Source organism: Camellia sinensis, chromosome 8, assembly GCF_055761805.1.
Source record: "Camellia sinensis isolate YWXY chromosome 8, ASM5576180v1, whole genome shotgun sequence".
NCBI classification, from domain to species: domain Eukaryota; kingdom Viridiplantae; phylum Streptophyta; class Magnoliopsida; order Ericales; family Theaceae; genus Camellia; species Camellia sinensis.
In genome coordinates this window covers 129,314,695-129,335,876 of record NC_138968.1, presented here as the reverse complement: position 1 = coordinate 129,335,876, position 21,182 = coordinate 129,314,695, and the positions used below count along the sequence as shown (strand labels likewise).

Here is a 21,182-nt window from a genome sequence, read left to right as displayed (position 1 = left end):
TTTTTCTCTTTCAAGCATGTGTAATTTTTTCTTTTCTCAATAAAACAAGCGATTCTTTTTAGCATGAGTTGTTCTCTGTACAAGTTAGCTTTAGTAAAGTCTAGGTACATTGTAAACACATTATTCTAAGTTAGCTGGAAAAGCTAACTTAGAGGTTGGCTGGAATAAACCAACACCCCTCCTAAGCCCAGGATAAGGATCCAGGCTGCAGGACGTTTGGTCGGAATAACCAAACATTATTCTAAGTTAGCTGGAAAAACTAACTTAGAGGTTGGCTGGAATAAACCAACACCCCTCCTAAGCCCAGGATAAGGATCCAGGCTGCAGGACGTTTGGTCGGAATAACCAAACATTATTCTAAGTTAGCTGGAAAAACTAACTTAAAGGTTGGCTGGAATAAACCAACACCCCTTCTAAGCCCAGGATGAGGATCCAGGCTGCAGGACATTTGGTCGGAATAACCAAATACTGTAAGTTAGCTGGAAAAACTAACTTCAATAGTTGGCCGGAATAAACCAACTCTTGTTACTCTTCAGCCGAAGTAAGTGTATGGCTGAAGAGTGGTTGGCTGGAATAAACCAACTCTTGTTACTCTTCAGCCGAAGTAAGTGTATGGCTGAAGAGTGGTTGGCTGGAATAAACCAATACTTGTTACTCTTCAGCCGAAGTAAGTGTATGGCTGAAGAGTAGTTGGCTGGAATAAACCAACTCTTGTTACTCTTCAGCCGAAGTAAGTGTATGGCTGAAGAGTGGTTGGCTGGAATAAACCAACTCTTGTTACTCTTCAGCCGAAGTAAGTGTATGGCTGAAGAGTGGTTGGCTGGAATAAACCAATACTTGTTACTCTTCAGCTGAAGTAAGTGTATGGCTGAAGAGTAGTTGGCTGGAATAAACCAACTCTTGTTACTCTTCAGCCGAAGTAAGTGCATGGCTGAAGAGTGGTTGGCTGGAATAAACTTACACTTTGTACTCCTTAGCCGAAGTAAGTATATCGGCTAAGGAGTGGTTGGCTGGTAAGTATAGTTTAAAAAGCCAAAACCGAAATACAAGTTGGAGTAATTAAAGGCATTACAAATGCAAGCATACACACAACAACCGGAATAAGAGTTGCGTAAAATTTTCATTCAAAGAAAAAGTCATTACAAACAAGTGTAGTTCGGTTACAGAGAACAGAGTGCAAAATTAAGAAAAAAGTTCATCTATCTCGGCGTCGAAAGCTGCATCATCACCAACTCGAAGACCGGTCTCAAGAGGAAGCTCATTCTCGGCTGCCATGATTCCTTCGGTTGGAACCACGTCTTCATTCGGCTGCTCGTTTGGAAGGTCCTCTACCATGGGTTCCAACCGAAGTGATGGGTCGGCACCAACAACCGGAATGTCTTCAGGAGCAGAGGAGTCTTCAGTGTCAGAGTCCTCCAAAAACTCTTGTTGCAGAGCGTCTGCATACGCCGCAAGGGACTTCGGTATGAAGTATTCTGGAGGGTTGTAGACCTCGGCCTGTTGGTCATGACCGAGCTGCTCAATAGCCGCCCTCCAACCACATTTGAAGAACAGCTCCTTGGCAGCATCACATTGTTTCACATAGGCTTCCTCCGCCTCCTTGTAACCCCGCTTGTGCCCCTCCTTTTCGGCCGCCTCCATGTTCTTTTTCAGTTCGTTTATTTCGGCGTCTTTTCTCTTCTCAAGCTTCAGCAGCTCACGCAGATATTTGTCTTTCATTACAATGGCCGCTTTTTGCTTCTCCGCTTCAGCCGAGTTAACTAGATCGGCAAGACGGCCGTTCTCCGCTTCTAGCTCGCCCGTTCTCTTTTCGGCTTGTAGTAGTTCGGCCGCCTTTGCTTCGGCTTCCGCCATCGCCTGCCTTGTGGTTTTGCGGAGTTCTTGGACTTTCCTATAAGTGACATTGTTCTTTTGCAAGGCCTGGCAAAACGAAAATCTCATCTCAGCCGAAGTAAAAGTTGGAAAAATTTAGACAGAAAAAACAGACAGAGCTACTTACCAAGATCATGGACTTGGAAGCAGACCGAATTGATTTCATTTCGGTGTTCAGTTGCTTCAAGTGGTGCTCCATGTCCTTGGGGAGGCACACACTTTTGGCCAGGTTAAAGGCCAGTTGGTGGTCTTTTTCGGCTACGACCGAGTCAGTGGCTTTGATGTTTCGGTCGTTGAAGATCAACGGCGGAGCCCACTTCGGAGATTCAGTTCGGCCAGTTTTCTCCAGTTGAGGGGAAGGTTGAGGGCTCTGGGGGACGGATTCAACCTCATCGACAAGTTGCTGTTCGGTCGATGTAGGTCGGGCGCGTTTGGAAGGGCGAGATGAAGAGGGCTGCTGAGAAGGGAGAGCCACAACGGCCGGCTGCGCCTCGACGGATGGCTGTACTTCGGCTCTGGTTGTTGAAGTTAGAAGGGCCCTGACTCTGCTCTTCTTTGCCATTTCTTCCTCAGCAGTTAATGGAACAAGTCTTATCTCGGGCAAAGTTGGGTCCGGTTCCGGTGCTTCCTCAAGAAGAAAATCGGTTACCTTGGCTTTTCGGCGACCGCTATACCGGTAGGTCGGCTCAAAATTCAGAAGCTTAGCCCAACTCCTCTCTTGGCACCGTAGTGCGGCTCGCAAAATTGCAAGGTTGGGATAACTATATAGAGAACGAAGGTGGGCAAAATCTGCAAAAAAGAGAAGTGTTAGTTCGGCCAATGGACTGAAGAACCGGAATAAAATGCAAAGAATAAGACCGAAGTTAAATTACCAGGCTCTCCCATTTTCCAATTTATAGGTCGGCCAGGAATTTGAGCTTGAAAATCCTCAAAGTTCCCAGAGACCCAAAAGAAATCATCATCATTAAGATCTTTGTCCGGAGTGTGTTTAATTATCTTCTCTCGGCGGCGGCGAATTCTAAGGTAATAGACCCACCCAGCATTCTTTGAGCCAATAGAGTATTGATGAAAGATCTCGGCCAGACCAAGATTTAGTCCGGTTTGGTGGTTCAGTGCGGCTATCCCCATTATAATACGATATGTATTGGTGGACAGTTGGGTGGGGCATAACCTAGTCTGTCTAAGAAATTCGCAGATTAGCGGTTGGACAGGAAACTGTAGTCCGGTTTCTATTATGGATTGAAGGGTAAAAGGGACGAAGCCTTCATTGTTCCAGGGAGTAGCATCTTTTTCGGCCAACGTCAGATGGACGTCATCAGGAATCTGGTAATCTTGCCTAAATTCGGCCATGCCACCAGGGGTTTCGACTAAATATCTATACTTACCCATTTGTTGTATAATTTATGAATAATTATTTCGGTACTAAAATTAGGCTCAGTAGCTCGGTTGAGCACACGCAGGAATGCCTGGGCAACCTAAGTCTGCAAGGTAGAAAACAAAGGGGTTAAGCACAGATCGTTGGACCGCGCTACAAATTATAAGCAAGATATGCAAATCCTACTTCGGCTTAGTGGGCTGGTTCTACCTCGGTTTATCAAAAGGTTTGATAGCTCGGTCTTGAGCAGACTAGACCGGTTTATCGTCTAGGGGCAGCTTTCTGAGTTCGGTCTAAAAAACTAAGAAAGCTGGTCTAGCCCCAAGGCCTAAATCAGTTGTGGAATGAATAAAGTTACTTCGGTTAAGCTTCTAGGGGCGGCTTTCTGAGTTCGGTTTAGGAACCAAGAAGACCGGCTTGGCCCCAAAAGCTTAGTTCGGTTGACAACCGAAGTTCCTAGTTTCCTATATTCAAAATGTGGTGGTCTTATTTCGGCTAAAGTGAGTCAGGCTCTGGTAACCCATTGAAGCATTTAAGTCCTAGTTCGGTTCTTGACTACCGAGATCTACCTGTGGGGGCAAACAGGATCCTAGTTCGGTTACTATGTGATTTTGGATCTAGGGCTGGTTTTCTACGTAATAGTTCATACATGCATGGAGTTCTACTGGTTTCTTCATAAAAAGTACGAAAGCAAAGCAGATAAATGGAGAAAAATGTTTGCAAAAAACATACAAGGCATGGAAAGTAAAATACGAAAACATAGAGAGCAAGATGGTTAGATTTTCTTACCAGAAAAGAGAGAAAGGAGACTGGAGTCGGAAACGGTGGCAGCAAGAACACAAGCTTGAGTATGGAAGTAGAGGCACAGAAAGAAGATGAAGATAGAGAGAGAAGATAGATGCAGGTAAATGATTCAGAAGTGGGAAAGTTATTTTGTGAAAAAGGACTGTCCTGTGTAAAAGCAGAAAGGGCGGGAACTGTTTCAAATTCACGAAGCACGAAGACGGCGTGACAGCCGTCCTTAGCCAATCAGAGCCTGCCACGTGTCACTGGAATGGGAAGCGTTACAGACGCTATGATTGAAGAGACGTTTTTGACCGGACAAGACAGGGCCCGGAGTAAAATTAGCTCGGCTGAAAAATTCGAGGGTTTTTAGCTCGGCTGGAATAGCTTAAAACGACGTCAGCTCGGCTGATGGACTGGTAATCCCAATCATGCTATGCAGATGGAATTAAGGGGCAATTGAGAGGGTAATTTTTGGGAAAAATTGGGCCGAGCTGCGAGTTGGGCATTGAGGCCAAAAACGGAAGGACTAAGTAAGAAGGCCGCAATAGATACTCCGGCCCAGAAGGGCAAAGTTACTCCGGCCTTGGGAAGACAAAGTTACTTCGGCCCAAGGAGGTGAAATTACTCCGGTCTGGAGGCTACTCACAGTTAGGCCGGTCTCAGAGTTAGTCCGGTCACAGTATGTTCTGAGAAGGCCGGTTTCGGAGTTAGTCCGGTCGTGACTTACAATGGTTAGGTCGATCAGAACTTGCTACTTGGAAGTTTGGTCTAAACGCACCAAGGTTGAACAAGGGCAGCCGAAGTAATGAGTTAGAAGAGAAGACCGAGCTAAGGATAGTTCGGCCTTCTATGTGGCTCAGCATAGCCAGTGTTATTTCGGTCATGTGGTAGTTCGGCCATGGAGAAAACCATCCCACTTGGTTTAAGCAGTGGGGGAGGGTGTAAAAGGATAAGCATTATCCTTAGGAGTATGAATCCTAGGAGAACTCTGCATGGAGAAATACAAGTCCTACTAGGATTGTGCCACGGGAAACTTATAAAAGCTCACAAGCATCACCTAGGAGGAGGTAATTGAACACAATCTTTCTGAGAATTTAGAGCTTTGTCTATTTGTCAAGTTTTCTGACTTAGGCATCGGAGAGGTTTCCGGCACACACCCGCCGGCTAGCTCACGTTTGTGTTTTCAGGTGACAAAGCGACGTCGTACGGAGGAGCGTGGACTTGGTCAACAGGATTATACGAGGAGAATTATTTCCTCCCCGTACAATAATCATAAATTAACATGTCCACAGCAGAAGTTGATAATCAGAAGCAAGGGGTGAACAGCTTCTCAGGATCAACTTTTTTGAGTTAAAATAAGCTGTTAGAATCAGAAGTTGTTTGAAATAAGTTTAACCAAACAGTCCAAAATAACTTTTCAAAGCTAAAAGCTATAAGTTAGCTTTGAAAAGCTGAAAAAAACACCCCCAAAATGTTGAGGTTCAAACCTTTTAGTTAATATTTGGTTGCATGGTTTGATTTCAAAATGATTGGAAAAATACTTTTTTAATGCCTATAAGATTAGTCATCCATTAAATTGTGATTACAGGAGAATGGTGGAATGCTAATATTATTGACGTCGAGAACCAAGCACTTGCAAGCAATGGTGCTCCTAACAGTTCCAATGCTTTCACCATCAATGGTCAGCCCGACGATCTCCATCAATGCTCTTCTAATAGTAAGTACTATCACACTTTACACCCTAACATTGCAGATTTAGTTGCCAAGTTATACTTAGATGTTTAATATCAGTTTTTACTTAAACTCTCCCATACTTTTGTATAAAATATGATTCTTTTTTTTTTCCAGGCACATATAAGGTAAATGTGGCACGAGGTAAAACATATCTCCTCCGTATTATCAACGCTGCAATGAATAACCAATTCTTCTTCAAGATAGCCGATCAAAAAATGACAATTGTTGCCGTTGATGCCACTTACATTACTCCGATGGTCATCGACGTCATTGTTATTGCTCCCGGCCAGACCATCGACGCACTACTCACTGCCGACCAACTAGCAGCCTCTTACTACATGGCAGTACATACCTACATTAGTTCAGAAGGTGTACCTGATGCTACCGCCTCTACCACCGGGATCATTGTCTATGAGAATGCCATGTCTTCAACCCCACGAATGCCGGTCTTACCAGCCTTCAATGACACACCAACAGCCTACAAGTCCTATACTAATTTAACTGCTCTAGTGAATGCACCTCATTGGGTCCCAGTCCCACTCAATACTGATGAACACATGTTTGTGACAGTTAGTTTGGGCTTGGTCCCATGCGAAGCAGGTTCCACCTGTGCTGGTCCACTTCAACAGCGATTAGCTGCAAGCTTGAACAACGCGTCATTCGAGTTCAACACCAAGTTGTCAATGATGGAAGCCTTTTTCAACAATGTTGATGGAATCTACACGACTGATTTCCTCGATTAACCACCATTGGTATTTGACTACGCGAATTCAAACAATAACTTCAACAGAACGATCATAATGACATCAAAGTCAACCAAAGTAAAGAAACTTAAGTTCAATTCAACTGTTGAGATGGTGTTACAAAACATAGCCTCACTGGGTATAGAGAGCCACCCTATGCATTTGCATGGATTCAACTTCCATGTCTTGGCTCAAGGGTTTGGAAACTATGACCCAATAAATGATCCCAAAAAGTTCAATCTACTGAATCCACAAGCGCGTAACACCATTGCTGTGCCGACCAGAGGGTGGGTTGTTGTCAGATTTCAAGCAAACAATCTTGGTAAATATAATGTTTTATTATGCATGGCTCTGTCATTTTAATGTGTGTGTGTCGTAAATGTATACTAATTTATGCTTTTTGAAAAAATTGATGTTTACAGGTGTATGGCTGATGCATTGTCACATGGATATACATGTGCCGTGGGGCCTATCAATGGCTTTTGTGGTGGAGAACGGGCTAACACCTTCAACTAGGTTGCCTCCGGTAGACGCGCCCTCGGGCCTCGCTACAGTTCAGACTCAATTCGTGTCACGGTCCTTAATCTGAACCAAAGAGTCCAAATCTGGCAAATCGTTTTGAGAAACAGATTTTTTTGGAAAGAAGTGCCAAACATGGACTGCTTTGCCAGATACAAAGTCGCTACCTAAATATTTTTTATGGGGGAATTCAGGAAACCCTGACTCGGTGCCAAAGGCCACGTGTCCGTCATCACCAAAGTTGCCTCGGCTCGGGAGCTTGGGTATGATTGGGGAAGGTCAGCTATGAGCACCCCTCTCGCCCGATCGGAAGATCGGCCTCTACTAACCGTGATATCCATTTTTGAAAACGTTATGTGTTCTTATTCCGGTTATTAGCCTAGAATTACTATGTTATGCGCACAGCAAACAAGTATAGACCAAATCGCCTAAATTGGAACAAAATATTGCATGTTCGTTTTGAAGATGATTTGCTACTCGCAAGTAGGCTAAAATGCAGGTTTTGCCACCCTCGAGTGGGCTTTTAGAAAAGATGGTTTTGCCACTATCTAGTGGGCTTAAAACTCACAGTTTTAATGCATTATTCCAATTTAGGTAATTCAACCTCCATCCATAGGCATTCAAGCAGTTATATCACATAAGCAGCTAGCCTCATGGTAATCATGCTGTTGTGGCAACACTCACACGCATGCGGTATGCTAAAGCATGAATGCTTATCGAGTACTCCGAGCCAAAACAAGAACATGTTAGCAATCATGCATGATCCAAGTCCATGTTTAAATGCCTAATGCAACGCATACGGAATGTCACTAGAGTAGGCTCGACTAGTCTATAAATGACATGTGAAAATGCACAAGTAGCACGTATTCAAGTTAGATTTGAAATACTTATGCAGTTAGTATGATGCGCCGAGCTTGGTGCATGCAAGACTAATGAATGATGCACGCATGCATAGCATAAGGTATGCTAATTTAAATATGCCCTAGTCTACCATCATAAGCGGGTAAATAAAATGGAAGAAAGACGTGGGATTGGAAGACATACACACACTCACGCACACTTATTACGCAATTGCCCTTGCTCGGAGGGTCCGAATAAATATTACAGTCTGAATGAATAGTGCTAAATTAATTATTACAGAAGTTCCAATTAATTAATAATTTAAACAAAGAATTAAAGTGGCCACAGCCCCTGCCTCGAAATGTGTGGATGATGCATGCTTGACTCGTCTTGCCCAAAAATCCGTACCATGCCACTGTTGCTTCTGTTTACACTGCCTCGCTCCTCTGAAATATTGTGCAACTCCCAAATTGAACTCTCTGGACACTGGGGAGCATCATCGACCAAGTGGAATTTTCACCGGCCATGTCCGGATGGTTATCGACCATTTTTAAATCCATCGGCAAATAATGAATGGCCGGTCGGCAGTATAGATGGCCGGCCGGCCAAATATTCCTGCAGAACCTGTTTTTGACAGCAACAGAGGGCAGACAGTGCATGGCAAGGAAATTCAAAGCAATGTATGCATGGCCGTTCTCCCTATCATGCAATGGACTCAAGGGAGCATGGCCCTCGACCCTCGGGCCATCAATCACGTACTTCAATGCATGATGGCCCAAAAGCCAATTGTGCAACTTTGATATCAAATGAAATGCAAGCACAAAACACATCAAAGGCAAGGGAATGCACAATGATGCACATACGACCTAAGCATGCAAACAATCATACGAACATGCAATGCAGCTACATGGCACACACAATGCTAACAACATAATATGCACAACGCATTGAAACATGGCATACACAATGCAGGATGGACTTATACCAATGTGAGTGGACCTCAGCCACACTCACATCAGTGGCCAATAAGATGGAAACGAGGCAACCGAAATGCACACAAACATGTCCAATGCATGGACCGATCCTAAGATACAACACGCAACTCTAACTAAGCATGGAAAATGATGAAACATGGCATATGAACATGAAAATTCCATCACTGAAGTATGATGCTAAACAGCCCCAAAACATGGAAAAACGGCACCCGATGCATGAGATGAAACCCGCAACTTGAAACTAGGCACACGGAATGACTTACAGCTATACAAAGCATGCATTATTTGATCACGAGGTATGAAGACAGATGCAAGACAGTCCCAAAACATGCATATTTCCAGTTTATAACAAGTCTCAAAGATGAACACAAATAGGGCTAATCTATCATGCAAAAATGGCCCTAAAAGAGAGATTAAACACAAAGGGACAGAATCTGGCCCCGAATGGAAAAGAGCCCTTCAACAAAGTTGAATAGGGGCTCAAGGAAAGACACTTTACAGTTTACATCAAGCCACGAAAATAATCACAAATAAGGCCAAACTATCATGCAAGAAAAGGCCTAAAAGAGGGGTAAAGAGACAAGTGATAGAAGGAGGCCTCAAACAGAGGAGAGCCCTTCAACAATGTTAAAGAGGGGATCAAAACAAGTTATTTCACAGTTTATGGAAAAGTCCAAAACAGCTCGCAAGTAAGCCTAAAATACTATGCAAAAATTGGCCTAAAAGAGAGATAAAGAGGCAAGTGGTAGTAGGAGACCTCAAACAGTAGGAGGTCCTTGATCAAACATGAAAAGGGGTTCAAAATATGACTATTTACAGTTTGGGTCGGAGCCCAAAAAAACTAGCAAGTATGGCTTAGATACAAAGCAAAATAAGGCAAAAAAAGAGGAGAAGAGGACTTACCCTTGAAGACCAATGAACCAGCAGCTCTTGGACCAAATTTCTGAGCCTTTAACCTCTCCAAAACAATCCCAAAGTGCTGGAATGAAGGATGGAGGCCTTGTGCTATGAGGTGTAGGGTAAATGGTGCAAGAACCTTAGGATTTGAAGGGTTTGGGAGAGAGAGATAGGGAGAGAGCTGAAAATTTTTTTAGAGAGAGAGGAAATTCTTCTTCCTCCAAGTTGTATCTCTCTTCTCTCTTCTCTCTTTGTGTCTCTTGTCTCTCACCTTTTTTCAAGAAGCTTGATTGATATAGAGATATATCAATCTGCAGCTCCTCAGAGCTCCCACGTCCAGGCATGGGCTGGGGTATGGCCTGGAATGACAGCTGCCAGCTGTCTGCAGAAATATCTGTTCAAAACCACATTTGGCCGGCTGGCCATCAAAGTGGCCGACCAGCAGTCAAAATGGCCGGCCTGCCATCCATTGGGCAGATGGCAACATAACACAGCCGGTGGCCTCAAGCCATGGCCGGTGGAGTGTGGGGATATCCCAAAAGCCATTCCCTGCCCTCCAAAGCAAAAACACAAGTATTTGGTGCAAAACCAGACACAAAAGGATCGAGTCGAGAGATCCTGAGGCAACGCGCGTAGCCGAGGCCTCCGGGAACTCAAGACGAACACAAAACATGGATGATCACCGAGTGTTCAAGCGGTGACGTCCAAGTCTTGGGGACGGTCAAAAATGGGGTGTTTACAGTTGCCCCTCTTTGACAGAACTCGAAAGTCATAACAATGATGGGAGTGAATGTCAAAGCCCAGAGACGACCCATTTTTGACAAGGCCGAAGACTTAGACAAACATGCAAGGCAAACAAGATATGCGCCCGAAGGTAGGGGCAAAATACAAGACAATGCACAAAGCCGAACATAACTTATAATCATGCAAAGAAAGCTGTAACGAAGCATAACACGCGACAGTTTTAAGCTAGCATACACCAAACTACACTATAATGTAGAAAGGGTGTAAGAGAATTATGTAATTCTCGATACGTCTCACTCGGAGAATACAATACCTGCGCGGTTCGTCTGGTTGCACCAGCTTCAAATGAACCGTACATGCAATATCGTGCCTGAAAGAAAGAAAGCTTAACAGGTACAGATATTGTTAGCAGTATGCATAACATGCAATCGAAAGTGCGTGACAACGCAAGTTGAGTGGGACGCATAACAATGCTGTGAAAGCACAAACATATGTAAGTAACGAACACGTGACAATGTGCACAATGTGTATGAAGAAATTTGAACACATGTAAGTAAAGCATGCGGTTTACGCAAGCAATGTGTATAGAAACTTGAAATTGAACACATGTAAGTAAAGCATGTGCAACAATGCATGCAATGTGTATAAAAGGAACTTGAACACATGTGAGTAAATCATAACGCAACAACGCATGCAATGTGTATAAAAGGAACTTGAAAACATGTAAGTAAAGCATAACACAACAACGCATGCAATGTGTATAAAAGGAACTTGAACACATGTAAGTAAAGCATAACGCAACAACGCATGCAATGTGTATAAAAGGAACTTGAAATTGAACACATGTAAGTAAAGCATGCGGTCTACGCAAGCAATGTGTATTGAAACTTGAAATTGAACACATGTAAGTAAAGCATCCGGTCTACGCAAGCAATGTGTATTGAAACTTGAAATTGAACACATGTAAGTAAAGCATGCGGTCTACGCAAACAATGTGTATAAAAAGGAACTTGAAATTGAACACATGTAAGTAAAGCATGCGGTCTACGCAAACAATGTGTATAAAAAGGAACTTGAAATTGAACACATGTAAGTAAAGCATAACGCGACAACGCATGCAATGTGTATAGAAACTTGAAACATGGTAAGGACCAGTTATTCATGATGTTGAAATGCCAAGCACTGTAACATGGTATAATTGAAGTGATTCGTGGAATTCACAAGATACGAAAAGGATACGGGAAGGGACGTTCCTTGCGCGTACCGAGCATCGCTCATAGAAGACACGATTTGAGGTCAACTCAAAGGCCTACTAATGTTCCGAAAGTGTACTTTCTTGCACTGTCTCGAGTAATGAAGGCGCCAAACCACATAGCTGACCCGAACAAGGGCGCGGGAGGTGCGTTGACCACAATGGGAGGTTACCAGTATCCATTCCGATACTTTGCTGCCCTGCTCTTCTTTTTGCTTTACTTTCCTTTTTACTAGTAGTTTGAACACATTGCACTGCCTTAAGCAGGTTTTGCCTTTTCAAAAATGTGTATTTTGCAAAACACATGAGGGAAATGAAACAACCATTTTAATCAAAATGATGTTACATTTGTGCTTCATAAGCATCGCATCGCATGGTATCACATAACAATGTGAATGAAATTGAACTCGGTTTGAAAATTGAGCATTCGCATCGTAATAATCAGGTAGTGAACTGACTTACAACTCGACAAGCAAAGCAAGGAAACTTAACAAGCTAGCCATGTGCGAGTACAGCTCGACAAGCAACGAAAACTTGAAAAGAGTGAAATACAACTCGATAAGCAAATTTACAACAACTCGATAAGCAAACGGGCGTGACGCCGCAAAATCCATCATTGGAGGGCCTTGGAAGTGGTGGCATTCCCCAAATTCTCAGCATAAATAGTTCATAGAACAAGGAGGAAGACCACCGGCCAGGGGTGGAGGCCATCGGCCATGATAATTTGTCACCGGCCAAAAGTGATGGTCGGTCGGCACTATATTTGGCCGGTCGGCCGTGGATGAAAGAATCACCAGAATGTTGACACCTGTCCTCCACTCAATCTTATCCCCTACAAAAGGCCTCAGCTTCGTAGTTCTACTCAATCCAACACTGATTTGCTCGAAATGGAGGGATTTCTTGCCCAGAATCTCTCATCCTGGATTAACAACTTGGATGGCTCGGAAAAGCTGAATTTCCGGGGTTTCGGCATAAATGCACTATTCACTCTGAGTCGCTCTCCACTGCACTTTCCGTTTCTTCATGCCGCAGCGAGGTTTTGGAACCCGGTGACTCATGTCTTTAGCTTTAGCGGGCAAGAGGTATGCCCTACTTTCGAAGATTTTCAAGCTTTAATGGAATCCGAGTGTGACGAGGAGATCTTACCCCAGCTTAACTTTGGTCATGTTCAGAGCTTAGGGCGAATGTGTGGACTCACTATGTATGACGCTCGATCTCTGATTTGTGACGGAATGCTAGATATTCCGAGTTTGATTCATCGGTTTTCGGATACTAGTGACCGCGGCGACCATCATTGGCAAGGCTTCCGGCGACATGCCCTCTGTTTGTGCATGCTATCTCATTTTTTGTTTTCCTCAGGCTTCGGGGGATCTAGCGTCCAATTGATCGAGGTTGCCCTAGGCTTAAAGGAGGGCAAGAGCTGCATTGCCATGACTCTGGCAGAGAAGTTGATGGGCTTAGACGCCTTTCATCATCGAGAGACGACCAGATTTGCGGGGAGTCCACTACTGCTGCAGGTAATGTTTCCCACCCAATCTTACATATGTATTGCTGCTCACGCCGCTCGGCCCTCAAGCTCGATTTTTTCTCACAAAATCCCTTTTCTCACTTTTCTCTCATCGTACTTCTCTCTATTCTTTATTCTCTTTTTTTTTCATCCCTTCCCAGGTGTGGTTGATGGATAAGTTGCAGGTTATGGACTCTTGCCCAGCATACTCAGCTCGCGGCTACTTCTTTAGGCAACGTCTAGTCAATGCCCTTGATGAGGGATGGTGGTTTGATTGGATGTGCAGCCTGTCCGCAGACCGCATTGCTTGGCGGTGCCCTTGGCTCAATCTGCCGGCAATGGGCTACAGCATGTCCCGACAGATTGGGATTCAGTTGATTGGCTTGACCCACTGTGTATTCTATTTCCCGTTCCAGTTCCAGCGCCAGTTTGGCCACGACCATATTTGCCCCACAGAGGGGATAGAATATCCAACTGCCTTTCCGTTTCGAGGTGCGCAACTTGCTCGGCAGGCCGCAGCGTGGAGGACTAGAGAACTCCTGGCCCCTGCTCCTACTTTCAGTTGTACTTTGTCTGATGAATGCATAGATTGGCTTAATGAGGAGGCACAGATCGGGCCCGGCTTGGCACCGAGGGTTTCGGCCAGCTCTGGGAGGGGGCGCAGGAACACCTGACTTGGCTATGCCCCGGATTTATTGCTTTATTAGTACTTTCAAGTTTTCCTTATGAATGTAATAAACAGCAACTTTAATTTGTATGCAAGAGCAGGAGGACTTTGTACTGAAATCAATGAAATTTGAAGGTTATGGTACTGAAAATTTCCCGTTTTGGTCTAAAGATGGTCTTAGTTGTAAAAAGATTAATTTGAACAAAGTCAACTTTTATCAAAACTTTTCAAAACTATTTTCGATATGGATCAGAACTGGACACGCCTGAAATTTGTCACTGAGATGCACAACCCCGGATCCCTGCAACTGGAAAGTTGCCCCTAGTCTGAATAGCACCGCAACACTGCATGGCAACGGAAAGTTGCCCCTAGTCTGAAAAACACTGTACTGGAGATCATAACCGAACTCTTGAATGTTGAATAGATAAAGATGACCGAGATGATCAAATGGACAAAGCTGATCGGGGAAAAGTTTATGGCTGAACTTTAGGATGAAGCAGCCTACGTATCCCAAAGATGGGAATCAAGCCTTACGTAGTTCAGGCTTAGGTTCACTCGAGTATTTTCACTCTCCTTTTACGCTCTAATTTTTGCCAAGGCCGTCCTTTGCGGGTTTTCAACCTTGCGAGCTCAGTTTTCAGTTTATTTATTTATTTATTTATTTTTTTTAATGCTCTAACTTTTGCCTAGGTCGCCTTTTCGGGTTTTCGGCCTAGCGAGCCTCTCAAGGGTAATATTTCTTCAACTTGTCCATGTTGATTGGTTGGGAGAACTCTAGGCCATCTAGATCCATCAGAACCACAGCTCCACCTGACCAGATAGCTTTGATGATGTAGGGACCAGTCCAATTGGGTCTGAACTTGCCCATTGGGTCGTGGATGGGAGCTCGGTTGTCCTTGAGCACCAAATCTCCTTCCTTTAGATTCCCGGACTTGACTTTCTTGTTGAAAGCCCGAGCGATTCTGCTCTGATAACCTTGAACATGGTACAGTGCTTTCAGTCTTCTCTCATCAAAGAGCATGAGTTCCTCAAACCTGCTCTGCTGCCAATCTGCTTCGGCTATTTGACACTTAGCCAATACTCGCAATGACGGAACCTCAATTTCGATAGGTAGAACGGCCTCCATTCCATAAACCAATGAATACGGAGTCGCTCCGGTAGAAGTTCTAATTGAAGTCTTGTAGCCCCACAGAGCAAACGGTAGCTTATCTGGCCAATCCCGGTAGGTCTCCACCATCTTCTGCAGTATGTGCTTGATGTTCTTGTTGGCGGCCTCAACTGCTCCGTTGGTCTGCGGACGGTATGTGGACGACTTATGGAAAACCACATTGTATTTCTTTAACAAATCAATTACCTCCTTCTTGAAATGGGAACCATTGTCTGAAATAATCTTGTTTGGGACCCCATAACGGCAGATGATGTTGTTTCTGATGAACTTCGCAACATGTGAAGCCTTCAACACCGCATAAGATTGGGCCTCGACCCACTTCGTAAAGTAATCTATCGCGACCAGGATGAACTCGTGCCCATTCGACCCCTTCGGAGTAACAGCCCCGATCACATTGATTCCCCAAACTGAAAATGGCCATGGCGAAGTCATATTGTACAGCTTCGACGGCGGAATGTTCATGCGATTTGCATGGATCTGACATTTGTGGCATCGCCGAACAAAGCCGATACAATCCTCCTCCATGGTGGACCAGTAGTAACCCTGTCTGAGGATCTTTCGCGCTAGCATTACCCCATTCATATGTGCTCCACATTCTCCTCCATGGATGGCCTCCATCAGGCGTTTTGATTCTTCAGCTTCAACGCATAGCTTATGCATTCCCAGATGACCTCTCTTGTACAATTTACCTTCGTAAATGATGAACTGAACGGCCATTCTTCTGATTGCCCTTTTATCCTTGGCATTTACCCTTGGCGGGTATGCTTCCTTCTCCAAGAAATTTCAAATGTCGTAATACCAGGGGTTTTCGTCTTGAACCTCATCTATGGCAGCAATTGACTCGTATGCTGGCGCGAATTTCTGGTCAATGATGACGGGACGCATCCGGACTCCGGACGGGATGTCTATCATGGAAGATAGAGTTGCTAAAGAATCTGCGAACCTGTTGTTCTCTCTTAGTAGATGAGCAAAATTTAGCTTCTCAAACCGAGGGATTAACAAGTCTAGGGTCCGGTGATACATCATCATCTTTTCTTCTTTGACCTTCCAGTCTCCTTTTGCTTGAGACACAACAAGGTTTGAGTCCCCGATGACGTCCAACCGTCTTGCCCCTAGTTCCAGGGCTGCTTCTAGACCGGCAATGCATGCCTCATATTCTGTTTAGTTGTTTGAGACTTTGAACCGGAGTTTGAATGCTAGAGGGATACGGGAGTTGTCGGGTGCTATTAGCAACACTCCTATCCCATACTCGTACTGGTTGGACGCTCCGTCAAAATACATCGTCCAAAACTCGTCGTCGATATGCAAAATGGCCTCATCTGGGAATAAGTACTCAACTGCTTCACCCCTTTCCACTGGATGGTCGGCTAAGAACTCTGCCACCGCTCTTCCCTTGACTGACTTGCGTGTCACATATTTCAGATCGAATTCGGAAAGCAAAAGCAACCAACGAACTAGCCTACCCGTAAGTGCCGGTTTCTCGAAAAGATATTTGATGGGATTGAGTCGTGAAACCAACATTACGGAGTGAGCTAACAGGTAGTGCCGCAGCTTCCTGGTAGCCCATACCAAAGCTAAGTAAGCCTTCTCCAACGATGTGTAGCGAGTCTCATACTCTAGCATCTTCTTGCTCAAATAGTAGATGGCTCTTTTCACTTTGTCCTCTGATTCTTGCGTGAGCATGCAGCCCATTGTGGTCTCGGTTATCAAAAGATACAATATCAACGGTCTCCCCGGCTCTGGTGGTGACAACACAGGCGGGTTCTGTAAGTATTCCTTGATCTGTTCAAAAGCAGCTTGGCATCGGCCGTCCCATTGGAATTTCTTTCCTTTCTTCAGGAGACCAAAAAGTGGTTCACAAGTCAAGGTTAATTTTGAGATAAACCGTCTTATGAATTGCACTTTACCCAGAAAGCCTCGCACCTCCTTTTCAGTCCTTGGTGGTGGCATTTCTAGGATGGCCTTGATTTTGGAAGGGTCGACTTCGATGCCCCTTTGTGTAATCAGGAACCCCAGCATTTTTCCCGCTGTAACACCAAACGTACACTTCTGAGGATTCAGTCGCAATCGAAATTCTCTGATCCTTTGAAAGAAATTTTGTAAGGCGGTGTAGTGGCCCTCTCTTTCTTTGGACTTGACAATCATGTCGTCCACGTACACCTCCACCTCTTTGTGGATCATGTCATGCAATATTGTGGTCGCGACCCGTTGATATGTAGCTCCAGCATTCTTCAGCCCAAACGACATCACTCTATAGCAGTATGTCCCCCACGGGGTGGTGAAAGCAGTCTTCTCCCGGCCTTCGGGTGCCATCACTATCTGATTATAATCTGAGAAGCCATCCATAAACGAAAGCAAAGCATGCCCCGCTGTAAAATCCACCAACTCATCAATATGTGGCAAGGGGAAGTCGTCCTTTGGACTAGCTCTATTCAAATCCCTGAAGTCCACGCATACTCGGATCTTGCCATCCTTCTTCGGCATCGGAAAAATGTTGGCTAGCCAAGTCGGGTATTCGGATACCAGCAGGAAGCCTGCATCGATTTGCTTGGTGATCTCTTCCTTAATCTTGATGGCCCAGTCCGGACGAATCCTTTTGAGTTTCTGTTTGACAGGTTGGGCCTCGAGGTCAAGAGGGATCTGGTGTTGTACAATCTCAGGATCGATTCCAGGCATTTCTTCGTAGGACCACGCGAAAACATCCTTGAAATCTTTTAATAAAGCGACTAAGCGCTCGCGTTCCTCCGAAGACAACGTGGACCCGATCTGGACCAGCCGCGGGTCCTTCTCAGTACCAATATTCACAGTAGTGATTTCATCAACTAAAGGTTTAACAAATCTTTTCTGCTCTTGATCAATTAATCGTTGCAAAACCGGAGGAATTTCTTCCTCGTCGTTTTCGTCAAAATTTTGAAAGTCCTGATTTAAGCAATATATCAAAGGCACAGAAAAGTACTCGGAAACCACATCCACATTATTCTCATTAAGTACTTCCAAACCGTCCGATTCTTCTGTTACAACAGACTCAAAGGAGAAAGAAAAAGACGACCTGGACAGGACTGTGGCATCCGGGTTATCACCCCTAGGAATACCGGACTCAGACTCAGTTGAGCTGGAACTTGATTCCAACTCACAAGACTCGGTGGAATCAGATTCCGGCTCACTACCTGACCCAGTGCTGCTTGATAAAAATCCCTCTTCGTATTGCCAAACGAGAGAGGGTGCGATGGATGCATCCAAAATAGTTGCTGGTAGGCCCGCAGCCGTTCCATTCCCGATCATGCATACCGAGAATTTATCCCCCAAGCACTTCTGTTCGATCGGAGAATCTGAATGTAGACATGCCAGCGCTACCCCCATTTCATTTTCAGCGTCCTCAGACTGCTCTTCCTTACTCTGCTCAGCCTCAGCTAATGGGTCTATCTGCTTTCCGGCAACGTGATCCCCAGGTAACTGCAGGTCAAAGAAAATCTCAAACCCCGGCACGCGTTTCCTCTCTGCGTTCAGCCACGGCTCTGGGAAGCCACAGAACGGAAAGTCCTCCCCCTCCCGAACGAAGCGTCTGTTTAGGGTACCCTGAATGAGCCGGTGCATTAAGTCAAAAGGCTTCCCCATCTGTTTCGCTCTGGCTCTTCCGGCCATTTCCTTTCCTTTCCTTACCCAATCCTCTTTGGTGGGCAGATAACCCAAGCCAAAGGTATGTGGGTTATGTGGCACCTCGGCCAATGCTGCGATGCCCTTCCGGCTGCTCTTTCCCAATCCCATCCTGGGGATATGTTGAAGCTTGTTCATGAGGTATACCGCTTGAGCACTGACATACACCCCCTTGTTAGCAGCCATGACGTTTTGTACAACTCGAGCCTCAGCAAGGGTGAAACTTGACATAAACATGTCCTCCATGCCGTGCTCAATTTCCAAAACTGGCGTAGATACTTCCGGCGGTGGATGGATCGATGAATTCCCAAAAACAATGGCTACTCCCTTTCCATAGGGGTATTTCACCATTTGATGCAAGGTAGAAGAAACTGCCTTGACTTGATGCAGCCACGGCCGCCCCAAGAGTAGATTGAAAGTGGCGGGAACCTCTAGGATGTGAAAGTCAATTTCATGTTGTCCTGGCCCAACCTTGGTCTGGATCTTCACTGTTCCTATGACTTCTCGGCTTGTATTGTCGTATGCCTGAATCACCTGGGCTGTTGGTACGAAGTCCGTGGTCTTCAAGCCAATTACATAGGCAGTCCTTGCTGGACATACATTGATGCGGACCCTGTGTCGACAAGCACCACGGGTATCCATTTGTTTCTGCACTCCACGGAGATGTAGAGTGGCTTGTTGTGGTTCGCACCCTCAGGTGGCAGTTCTTTGTCAGAAAAGGTCAACATCGGGGTAGCTCCTCCCGGAAAAACTAAGCCTACTAGCTGTTCTGGCGTAGTTTCTATCGAAAGCTTTGCCTTGTCCATGGCTGATAGGACAGCCTGTCTGTGCACTCATGATGCCATAAGTAGTTCCCAGATGGAGATATCTGCTTGTATCTTTTTTAACTATTTTAGTACAGCCTCTTCTTCGGCTTGCTTCTCTTTCTGTCTCTCGGCTTCCTTATCTTTCCCAGATGCCTCCGGCTGGTCTAGGTGCGGGGGCTTGAAATACCGTCCGCTTCTCGTCATGTGGTCGACTTCTCCGAGGTACCAGGTGTCATCGGGTTGGTTGTTCCCCCAATCTTCGTCCGTATAGGCAAGACATAAATCCTCATCTTCCCACCACATTCCATCAGCAGCCGACAGACACCTGTCCGGTTCTGGTATGACTGTTCTCGTACTCGCGGTACCTTCCATCTTTATGCTCACAGCATTCTCTGTTCCCGAGCACACAGCAATTTCAGTCCCTACATGGGCCTTTGCCTTTTTGATTCTCGCGGGATCTTCAAATCTTTCTTGTTCCGACCGTATCAACACAGCTGGCTGCTCAATAATTCCTGCATTCAGAATGCTCCAATCCCGAGCAGAATTCTTAACACCGGCACTCTCCGGTGATGTATTCTGTTCTCTGACTCTTTCGACTATCACCGACATTCGTGCCCCTGCCGAACTCTGTCCTGGTTGGAACTCTTCCACCACATCTGGTTGATCATCTAACCACCCAGTAGCCTCTGCTGATTCCTCATAGTCAAGCCAGTTGACTGCAGTGCCCCCTGGATCTTGGTCACTGTAAAACTGGAGATTGGTAAGGTTTTCTTCCACAGCCTTTAAATCATCTGTTCCCTGTCCCAGACTATCCCCTTGGATCACACACACCCCTATTGGTAATTCTACATCTGGCCCATCCTGGCCTATTGATGAAATGTAGTCACCCGGACTATATGTCTTCTCAGCACGACTCCCAGATTCTGCAGACTCTGACTTAACGACCTTCTCCTCCTTTGGGATCTCCTCTCTCTTGTTCTCAATAGTCACCACCGTTGGCGTAGGTCGGGTCATGGAGACGTCCATCATGCACAAGTCGGTGCAGTCAGGAAAGAGTACCTCTGGTTTAGGCAGGTGGGAGGGAGTGATATAGATGCTAGGATCGTAAGACACGACCCCAGTCTGGATAAAGTTAATTCTTTTGGAAGGTGGAGCTTGGTTGTGTGTAGGGAGTGGGTTTGTTGTAACATTGGGTTTCTCGGGAGGCAGAATCACCCCATTATCAATGAGATCTTGAATCTCATGATGTAGTCGGAAGCACAGATCGGTGTCATGACCGTGCTGTTGGTGAAATGCGCAATATTTGGCTGGGTTGTGGGTAAGGGGAAGTCTTTCTGGTAAGGACCGCGGTTTTAGGGGCTTCAAATGCCCTTTTCTGATTAAAACCCCCAGAACTTTGGATAAGGGCATATACAGTGGAGCGAAGGTTCTTGTGTTTTTGGGTGGGTATTTGGCTATTTGGGTATGGCTTCCGGACGCGCCGGAGAATGGCGCAGCTGCCATGGTTCTTGGAGGGGGGTTGGTGGTGACCATGCTCACTTCGGAGGCTCTTGTAGTTGTAGTACCGCTCGGGCCTGCATTAGTGTTGCGATTGAAAGTTCTTCAGGGTTGCTTCCGGTCATT

General features: G+C 45.4%; 1 pseudogene; it reads left to right on the top strand.

Annotated features, from left to right (window-relative positions):
• The first annotated feature begins 4,018 nt into the window (after positions 1 to 4,018).
• LOC114276541 (laccase-7-like) overlaps positions 4,019 to 21,182 on the top strand; it is a 33,197-nt pseudogene continuing 16,033 nt past the window's right edge.